At 51.6% G+C, this 10,611-nt stretch overlaps 2 long non-coding RNA genes across 2 annotated transcripts in view; one reads left to right on the forward strand and one right to left on the reverse strand.

The window, feature by feature from the left end:
• The window catches only part of LOC109251574 (uncharacterized), a 115,350-nt gene extending 106,201 nt beyond the window's left edge, over positions 1–9,149 (reverse strand). The window contains exon 1 of the long non-coding RNA XR_002073583.2: positions 9,038–9,149. This is a non-coding gene — a long non-coding RNA (uncharacterized LOC109251574). The remainder of the gene's footprint in view (positions 1–9,037) is intronic.
• LOC128778038 (uncharacterized) lies at positions 921–5,136 on the forward strand. The gene is made up of 2 exons (XR_008423363.1): positions 921–2,379; positions 3,636–5,136. It is a non-coding gene; the product is annotated as an uncharacterized LOC128778038 (long non-coding RNA).
• Positions 9,150–10,611: the final 1,462 nt, after the last annotated feature.

The raw sequence follows: 10,611 nt of genomic DNA on the forward strand, positions 1-10,611 counted from the left end.
AGCAGAGGCTGGGTACCAGGGTGAGCGGTCAGAGGAACCCGCAAAGGGGTTCAGCTGCCACACAATGGGCAGCGAGGAACCGTCTCTAGAGTGCCCGCCATGACCATACACTCCATCCCCTGCCAAATGGCCTCGTTTGAGACAAGGATGGAAAAGACAGTCTAGAAACGGGGTTCGTTTCCATCTTGCTCCTGTGTCAGCGAGTGGAACTGGTCCATGCAGGCCACCAGCAATCACTGAGCGTGCTAGGATCACTGGGTGTGCTAAGAACTGCCCAGTAAATTACAAAAGCAAAACCCCAAAAGTACTGCTTCCCCTCTCACGGTGACAGCCCGAGGAGAAGGCCAGGACACTTAATCGCAACGCTGTGCGGCCACGCACTGCCCACAACAGGCCCTTCGTGCTCCGGATGACGAAAAGAGCCCAAACAAAGGGGTCTTCCCCGTGGGCGGCAGCTGGGGGCGGGGGAAGCTTTGGCTACAGGAGTCATTAAAAATAATATTTTCCCAAATTAATAAAATGCAACAGTCCACACTCAAGACCAACAGCTTGTAAAATTGGATTTCTAAAAGATGAAGGGGAGAGGAGACCCACACTGGTCAGGAGCAGCAAACAGAATTCAGGGAGGAAGGACAAGCTGATCGGGCCCAGGAGGCATTAACGGTGTCTGTCAGGCTGACATCCACGCAGCCGCTCTGGGGATGGCAAGTCCTAAATCCCACCAACCACAAGGCAGCGGGTAGAGTGAAGCGTGGGGGTCCCTGCTGCTCTCTCCTCCTTGGCCCCTTCTACCGGAGAGTGGTAGATAAAGCCTGAGGCCTTACGTCAGGGGAAATCACAGTAAAGTCACTGTACTTTGTTTTTCTGAGATGACATTCCTTAAAAACGTTGATTTATTTCTTTATCTCCTCCCAGAGACCCAGCTTCCGCACAAGAGAGAGCCCCGGTGAATACCTATTACAGAGAAGGCTCTTGAAACACATCTGAAGGTTGCACTAAGGAATGCATGGACAAGGTCAGGGTCCTCATTCCTGTGCCCAAACTGGTGTCCCCTGGGAGCCTAAGACACCAGACACAGCCCCTCCTCGGTGCACACCAGGGACAGTAGGTGCTCAGCAAACATCCCTCTAACAAGTGCATGCGATCACAAACAGCAGCTCTACAGAGCCATCCTCGAGCCCAAGGTGCATGCACAGTGTTGTCCTGTCAGGGGTCCTGGGGTCAGAGCCATGGCTCTGTTCCTCTGAGGACCGTGAGCCTTGCCCCCATCCATGAGCTTTTGTTACCGGCCTCTAAAAACTAAACCACTTAGGCCTGGTGCTGTTCAAACTGCAGGATTTTATTCAAGGAGTAACTGTTGAAGGAGCGTTCGATTTTCTACCTTAACAGGTGGGTTGGGGGTTTCCGGAGACGGGCCGGATTGGAGCACTGGAGTCTGCCGTGTGTCGGCCGGAGGCCAGGACTTTCTCCCACCCGGCTGTGCGACTTGGTGTAGGGGATGCGCTTCTTCAAACGACAGCGGCCGTGACACGGACGACCCCCACACTAGCAGCCTGCCACGCTGACCTTCTGCTCCACTGACCCCGACACTGACCATATCTCCCATTGCCAAATTTCGAGAGAGAGCGCACTCCCTTCCTGTCCCGCTTCTACTCAGCCGGTCCCTGCCTGCCTGGTGCAGCCGTGGCCTGTGACTCCGCTTCCCTGCTGGCTTCATAGACACCACCTAGCGGTCTCCTGGGAAGCTCTGGAGCCCGAGGACACCCCCAGCTCTCTCCTCCCTGGCTCCGCGGCCCAGCTTCCCCCCATCGGGGTCTTATTTCTGCACCCGCCCCCGCCATCGGCCAAAGTCTCTCTCCAGGCTCCACGCCCGGTGAATTCCCCGGGATTCTCTTCCCCACCCCATCCAATGGTCTTAGGTCGGCAAGCGGACTCCAGATCTCCAAGGGCAGGGACGTTTCCTCTCTCCTGCGTCCCTCAGTGCCAGGCACAGACGATGCATGCAGTAGACACTTGGTGCATATACACAGTGACTGAAATCATTCCGGGGATGCAAAGTGACTGAGCCCGCCGCAGGAAGGGAAGGCCATGTTCCTGCTGCAAATGATGACCCATTTGCTTCCAGAAAGGACTGCTCTGCACGCAGCTGCAGAGGTGTAGGCCGTGCGCTCTGAGCCCCCCTCCCAGCCAGGCTGCGGCGAGTGGGCTCGGCTGCACGAGTTTAGAATGTTCCCAAGACTCCTGCGGAGAGAGACTCCGTCCTGGCCCGGGTCTATTCTTAGCAGTGCTCACAGCCGGTCCCGGGAGAAGGCTGGCTGTTCCGCAGCGTCTGGCTTTCTCCGTCCAATCTTCGGTGGAGCCTTCTGTTTCCGCCTTCAGGTACATGATGCGTTCCTGTCCTCGTATCAAAATGGGTGGGGGGTGGGAAGGAGCCATCTGGAAGAGGCGCCGAATCCTCTCCTCGTTCGGCCCCGCTCTCCATATTCCCCTCTCCCATCTCAGTTATCTGGGCCTCCGGGTTATTTTTGCAAGACTCTGCTCCAAACACGTATGGTCTCACTGCAGTGTGGAGGACACCTGTCTTTCTCCCTCCCTCCAGCACGGATGGCTGGACTTTCCTGGGACTCCAGGTGGAAGCATGCTCCGGGAACCCGGCTGAGTGCCGGTCCCCGACTATACTCACATCTTTGGGACAAAGGCCTCGTGGTCCCCATGGCGGTGCAGAGACAAGACCACCAAGACGCGGTCCTCTCTACCTGAGTCTGTGCGGTAGGAAGGCCCCGCACAGCCTTCCCCTCCACCAGCCTGGCCCCAGAGCAGCCCAGAGAAGACTGTGGGGTGTGCAGAGCTCATTCTCAGACCCCTCTCGTCTTTCCGCCATTCCACACACGCACCCATTCCTGTGTGCCTTCATTCATTCAACATTCATTCATGTATTTATTTAGCTCCAGTCTTGGCCTGGGTTCCTCCCCAGAGGAAGGTGAGACAAGAATGTGGGTGCAGGTAGTTCATTTAGGAGATGACCCCCAGGAAGCACAGATGAGGGGAGGGGGTGGGAGGCAAGGATGGGAGAAAAGCCAGAACTGGATGCCCCAATGGGCCACTGGGACTCAGTCCTGGGAGGGCCCTTTGAGGACTGCAGAGGTCACCAGTGTCTGGGCATGTATTCACTTGACTCCCTTCTTTCATCGATTGAAGGCTGTCCCAGGGTGTGGGCAGCGGGGGATGGGGGAGGGGGCATGAAATCCCCAGCACATCCAGGCTTCCCTGCCGCTGGGCATGTTCCTATGGTTCTTTATACAAGAAGCTGTCAGTGGCTGGGAACTGTCCGCCACAGTTGCAGAGGGACTCGGAGGTGGGCTAAGGGGACCTGGAGCAGGGCATTGACAACATGAGCTGCGGCCCCGCGGTGCGCCTTTTGTGGACATTGACTGGATGCACACTGGTGCCAGGCGCCTTGCTAATGCTATGAGGTATACACCATTCTGGCTCTGAACAAGCTTGCCATCTAAGAGCCAATTATATTTTTGATGGTTTGAGTGGTTTCTTTCCAGAAACCTAAAATGGGAGATGGTGTGGTTGTGTTGAACAAAAATTCAGGAAGTCCAGATTTTAAACTTGGTTTATTTATACAGACAGAACCAGGAAGCATACATGAGGCTTCCGTTACAGGTCACCACGAATCCAGGAACGAACCAGCCGGGCCACTGCCCTCAAATGACCCAGGGCAGCCTCGGTGGAGACAAGCAGAACCTGCCAGGACACACTGTGGTCAGTCCTGAACTCTTGTCCCAGAGCCTTGTGTTTTGGGAGCACGGACAGAAACTAATTGTCCCAGAGGTGGACAGGGAAGGCTTAATGGAGGAGATGATACACTCAATTTATACCATTGGTGGACAGTAATCATCAACCGCTTCAAAAGATTCCCTCTGTGGGCTACAATTTTCATTCCCATTCGAAAGTCCTCCTGGAGTGTAGCATGATTTATTTCCTTACCAGCCAGCCTAACTTCTTTCAGTAACAGACTCCGTCAGTCCCCTCCTGATCTACATGACAATGAAAAATACTGGGAAAACACACTGGGGCCATTCTATGAGCACCTGCCTATAGATTTATTTTTTTAATACTTTTTTTTTTATTTTTTATTTTTTTAAATTTACATCCCAATTAGTTAGCATATAGTGCAACAATGATTTCAGGAGTAGATTCTTTAGTGCCCCTGACCCATTTAGCCCATCCCCCCCTCCCAAGCCCCTCCAGTAACCCTCAGTTTGTTCTCCATGTTTATGAGTCTCTTCTGTTTTGTCCCCTTCCCTGTTTTTGTATTATTTTTGTTTCCCTTCCCTTATGTTCATCTGTTTTGTCTCTTAAAGTCCTCATACGAGGGAAGTCCTATGATTTTTGTCTTTCTCTGACGGACTCATTTCACTTAGCGTAACACCCTCCAGTTCCATCCACATAGTTTGCAAATGGCAAGATTGCATTCTTTTTGATTGCCGAGTAATACTCCATTATATATATGCACCACATTTTCTTTATCCATTCATCCATCGATAGACATTTGGTATAAGCACCTGCCTATAGAAGCCTCATCCCGCAACCCCTCATCCCATCTTTGGGCTTGGACCCTCCTGGTCCATTTGCTGGTTGAAAAACGCCCTCAGAAACCTTTGGGGCACATTGACCCTCTCTCCTGGAACCTCCTTCCCCACCCTCCCTCTGCCTCTCACATCCAGATCCTATTTTTCCTTCAAGGCCCCATCACCTCACCTCACCATGCTTTCCCTGGAAATGGTTGCTCTCTCTAAGTTCTATCCCCACTGCTCTTATGCTCAATCACATTGACTCTGGTGTGTGTGATGGAATCACTGAGGGTGGCATCCCAGATACAGATGGACAGACGATCAAGGGGCTACCTGTGGAAGGAGACTTGCCCCAGAACTCAGTAGAGCACACTGCCTGTATCACTTGAAGCTTTGTGATGTGGGTATTTCCTAAGGTCACCAAGCATTTGCAGGTCTCCTGAGAGCAGAGTTCACGTCTGGCTCAGAGTTGTCCGGCCAACACCCAGCACATGCCCTAGAACCAATGCATGCTCATCATTACACGTTGAGTGAATAAAAGCTTCTTTCCAGATATGAGACAACTGGTCTACATAAAGCACTGTCACTATGCTTTGCCTGACCATAGAGGTCATGGTTACACATCCTGGAATCAATGAATGCTTTCATCTGGGATTACAAACCTCTTCAGTAATTACAAAGCCACAACAACAATCTTGAGATATCGCTCTATAAATATGACTTAGATAGCCCTTAGATATCACACGTGTGTTTATTTTCCATGTCCGGGGGACCACAACCCTGAGCTTCTCTTCTCTTGAATGGGTATGCTGGGCACAGCGTTCCCTAAGATTTCTTCCTGCGCTAACGTGCAATGAGTGTAAATGTAAAATGTTGTTTGTTGAGGACCTGAACTGGAACATTAGTCCTGCCGCCCAACATTTTCAAGGAAGACAAAATATTTTAAATGCCTGGTGCCATATAGCAGCATTCCTCACCTCCCTCCAGGGGGGCAGACAATGAATGGAAGGCAGGGTGCAGGTCAGACCGTCGTCATTGCTAACAAATGCTCTCACACTGCCCCACCGGTCCCCTGGCTCCTGTCTCCGCCTGGCCAGACGTGGAAACCTTCCATTCTTTCCTCAGGTTAGGAGGACCTAAGTGCTGGGGGAATTGGTCTTTGGAGAGGGGAATGATTCACGCCCCAGTAGAGCAGGCTCCCAGCCACCTGCTCCCAACACCCCCTGGGCCCTGGGGGCACAGAGGCATGACCTAGAGGGGCTCAAGTCTCCCTGGGCGGATCTATTACATGCATTAAAATAATTTACGCTCGGCCCTATAAAGCGTTTAATTCCTGGTGCCATCATCCATTCCAGAAGCGTTCCTCTTCATCGTGAATTATTTTTGAAGTATTTATGTGGACCTCACCGAAAATCACCCCAGTCAGCAAACTGAGAAATGGAAAGGCATTAAGAAGAGGCGTTGACCCCAGGGTCACAGGCATGAGTGTGGCCAGGGTCAACAGGGCGGGAGAGGGATCTAGGGTGGCCGCAGCAGATGCTGACCAGGCTGCCAGGCTCTGTCCTCCCCACCCGCGCCTTGGCACAGGCAGGGCCCGCCTATTTTTTCATACTAATGGTTGTGATAATGACCGATGTGTGTCTCATGTCCATTGGCAAAACACCTCCCCACGATCTCATGCGTGCCTCACGGATGGCAGGTGTCAGCAGCCTCTTTTACAGATGAGGCAACTGAGGCTCAGGGCAACAAAAGGCATGTGCCCGGGTTAGCAGGGTTGGACTTGAATCCAAGTTTCCTGACAGCTGCTACCCACTTGACAGCTGTGAGCTCTTTTGTAGAGCTTGGGGAGCTGGTCTCAGATGAACCCAATGCATGGGGATATCAGAACAGTTTTGTCCCTGAGGTGGACTGCGGACCCCTCCCGCGCACCCACAGACCTGTACCCACACTATAAGCAGGGAGGACCACACCCAGCTGTCAAGGGTGCGCGGTTCTCTGCCTTTGAGGCAGTCAATATTCTTCTTTGTCTGGGGACCTCATTTCTGGAGATTGCTGAGGGAACATTTGCAACAGCTAACAAAATTTCCACAATACTCTAGTGATTAGTATTTATTTGAGGCCTTTTATTTGAGGTCTTACTCTACACCAGGCACTGTCTCTGATCTCATGGAAATTATATTCCAGTAAGGAAGGCAGACCAGAAGCACGTAAACCAAGGGGGAAGCAAGGTATTTTTAGAGAGTAATTAATAACTGCCACAAGGAAGGTAGACACAGGATAGCAGACTGTGGCATGGCACGAGGCTCAGGGAAACACAGATGGAGTGGTGACAGAAAGCTTCTATGAGGGACATCTGAGTTGGAACCCAACAAGGTGAAGGTGCCCAGGACAGAAAGGGCAAGAGAGAAGAGCAAATGTAAAGGTCCTGGGACAGGAATAGGTTTGGCAACTCTAAAGCACAAAAAAATTAAAAACAAAAATAATTCTGGCTAGAGAGGGGGGGCGTTGAGGAGAAGTGAGGGGTGGAGTTCGAGAGACTGGCAAGATCAGATCATTTAGGGCCTTGAAGGCCATGGTAAGGAGAATGGATTTTATTCTAATGTAAGGGAAGCCACTAGAAGGTGTTAAGCATTGTGGTGCCAGGAACTGATTGGTTGAAGAAAAAGCTCGGGGCACCTGGGTGCCTCAGTCGGTTGAGCGTCCGGCTTCGGCTCAGGTCATGATCTCACAGTTTGTGAGTTCGAGCCCCGCGTCGGGCTCTGTGCTGATGGCTCAGAGCCTGGAGCCCGCTTCGGATTCTGTGTCTCCCTCTCTCTCTGCCCCTCCCCTGCTCCTGCTCTCTCTCTCTGTCAAAAATACATAAACATCAAAAAAATTTAAAAATAAAAAAATTTAAATTAAAAAAAAGCTGATAAAGGTTGGTTGTTCCTCAGAAATTTAAACACAGAATTACCCAGTGACCCAGCAATTCCACGCCTAGGTATACATCCCAAATAATTGAAAGCAGGCCCCCAAATAGGCACGGTGCTATTATTTGAGACAGCCAAGAGGCAAAAGCAACCCAAATGTCCATCAACGGATGAATGGAAAAACAAGCTGTGGTGTAAACAATATATACAAGGGAATATTATTCAGTCATGGAAAAGAAAGACATACGCGATGCTAAGTGGAAGGAGTCAGACGCCAAAGGTCACAGATTGTGCGATTCCATTTAAATGCAATATCCAGAATTGGCAAATCCAGGGAGACAAAGAGCATATTGGTGGTGGCAGAGTCTGGGGGGGGGGGGGGGGGCGGATACAGCAGGACTGCTTACGCGGTATGGCTTTTCTTCCAGGGTAAGGAACGTGTTTCCGAACGTAACACGGTGAAGGTACTAAAGCCACCAAACTGTACAGTTAAAAAAGGTTAATTTTATGTTATGTAAATTTCACCTCAAGAAACGCAAAACATTAAAAAACAAAAACAAAAAAAGCTGATATTTCTGGGCACGTGGTTCTTCCATATCTTTCCAGACCAATGTCCTAGCCCATAAAGCCCTGCAGGCGCCTGTTCTACCACCTCCAGACAGAGCTTTGAACACCACACTGGCGACAACCTGCACCTAGGACCTTCCTTCGATAAGGCTGGTGGGGACCCGCAGGCACCCAGTGACCCCTCACTAGAGATATTCGGCGCTAAGAGTCTCTCTGACCACTGCTCTAGAAGAGGGGCTCCCCACCCCGCTTGCCAACAAAGCCCCTTGTTTGTCTGACTCGGTGGGGGCTGGGGGTGAGGGGTAAGGGATTGGGCAGGGACCCTCTGCTGTCCTCCGCTGTGTGCACAGCACCTGGGGCTCAGGCACGAACAAGGGACGGGCTCCCCCGCCCTGCGGCACCCCCACTTCACCCCCAGGGCTGCTGGGGCCCAATTTCTGACAACAGCAATGATCCAGGGAGGAAATGGTTAGCGATTTGAGAGGAAAATAGAGTTTAAGTGTCAATAATTTTTAAAAAATGAGGCATTGATCCTTGTCCGCGGTAATGGGGTTCTCAGCGGGCGGGCGCCGCGCGGAATCCCCGCGCCCTCCTCGGTGCCCAACTCCACGGAGAGCGCCTCTCCGCATGTGTCCCCTACCTCTCGGGAAGAGCAGCCCTGGGGACCAGCGGGCTCCGGGCCGCGCCTTGGGGCGGGGACCCTCTCCCCCCTCCGGCCAACAACGTTGTCTTCTGCGGCGATCGCCTGGGGCGGGGGGAGGGGGGCACGGGGCTGGCTCAGAGGCCGGGTGCAGGGGTCCGCGCGGAGGAAACCCGCCCCCCCACCCCCGCGGCGACACGAAGGCCCGGGGCGCCCCCGCCTGGCGCCGCGCCCGGCTCAGTGCCCGCCGGGCGCACCAATCCAGGCGCGCCGCCCAGTGACCCTGCGGTCCGCCAGTCCCCCAGAGGACGGAAACAAACATTGAAATGAAGCCCTACCCAGCGGAGAGCGTCCACGTTGGGCTGGTTTGCTGTTTGGGGGTTCCCGAGGCTCCCCCAGCTCGGGCAGGAGAGAAGCACAGTTGGGTGCCGGTCCAGGGCTCCCCTCCTGGGCTCCCTGCACCCCGGGGAGAGGGCCCTCTGGGACCCGCAGTTACTTTTATTGATTTTCTGGGCATCTGACAGCCAAAAATGGAGGCGTGGTGCGCAGTAGAAAGAGGCCAGGCGATGCAGAAAACGCAAGAAAAGCGAACCCCCGGAACAAAGGAGCGCGCCCAATTTAGACATTCCTACATCGGTTTGGAATTCTTCCTGCCCTTGGAAAATCTATTTCTTTGAAGTTGAACCTTTTGACCAAAGCTGTCGGTTTCTTCCAAGCCATTTGACTGAACCTGCCACCAAAAATCACTTTGTAAACAAAGAAAAAGGCAGGGGCTGACCCAAGGTATGATGAACAATTGGGGGGGGGGGGGGGGGGGCTTGTGGTTTTACTTTCTCAGTGTGCATCCTTGATTTAAAAAAATGTGACCTCTAACCCTCAACTTTGCTATCCCTCCCTCTCCCACTGTCTGCCTTTTCTGGGAGCAGCCAGGAGGTTGACATATTTTAGACAAATCACAGCAGCCAACTTCCTGTCCGGCCCCATTTCTACTGGCAAAGACTGCCTCCACCTCTCCGGGGTTCAGGTAACCGGATTGATGGAGCCTCCTTCACCGCGAACTTCTCATAACCCAATGCATAAATAATCACATGTTTTATAAATAGCTGTGGACAAGAGGCTGTAAAACAAGGAAGATATATTTGTGCCTTTATGTCCTAGAAATATTTCCTAAAAGGACTGTTTTATTTGGTGTGGGTTGAATGTGGGCGTGTGTATACATAACAATCCCCAAAGTTTTCCCCTGCCCCCCTGCAGGTCAGACCAGCACTGTAGTTAGCAAATTGATAAGGTTCCATGGGCAAGCTTTATTCGTTCTGACACGAGCCTATGACACTTTATAAAAAGAAGTAATCCAGAACAATCTCTAGGTAATTAACACCTAGATAAACAAACATAAATTTCTATATTGCATTTATTTGGACTACCACTCAAATATGCGTGAACCATGCTTTTTTAATTAAAAGATAAATCTATGTGACACTTAGCCTCAAACTTAATTATTCAGCATAGTATAATAAAAAATAGAGCCCATTAAATGTGTCTTGCACTGTATTTCTGTATTAACAGCAAAACAGTTCGGTCTGGGATCATTTAAATTTTCCCCCTCCTCTTTGCCTGTGGTTTCCCTGTTCACAGAAGCCCTTCTTCTCCCCTCCCAGCCTCCCTCCCTCCCTCTCTCTGTCTCTCTCTTTTCTCTTAGCACCAACAGGTGAAGAGAGTAAAACTCTACACAAGCCCCTAACATGCGATGCTCAGCTGGGCGACATTTTTAATATTGCATTACACTCTGAAATTTTTTCCTTCCCCATGGAAACATACCTCTAGTTCGGTGAAACGTGCCCAGCCCTTCTATCTTGAAAAGAAGATCACAATATTTAATACTAATTTCCTTGGGATTGTGCTTACAATACAC

This window comes from Panthera pardus, unplaced genomic scaffold (genome assembly GCF_024362965.1).
Source record: "Panthera pardus isolate Hobbes unplaced genomic scaffold, ASM2436296v1 HiC_scaffold_18, whole genome shotgun sequence".
In the NCBI taxonomy this organism is placed as follows: domain Eukaryota; kingdom Metazoa; phylum Chordata; class Mammalia; order Carnivora; family Felidae; genus Panthera; species Panthera pardus.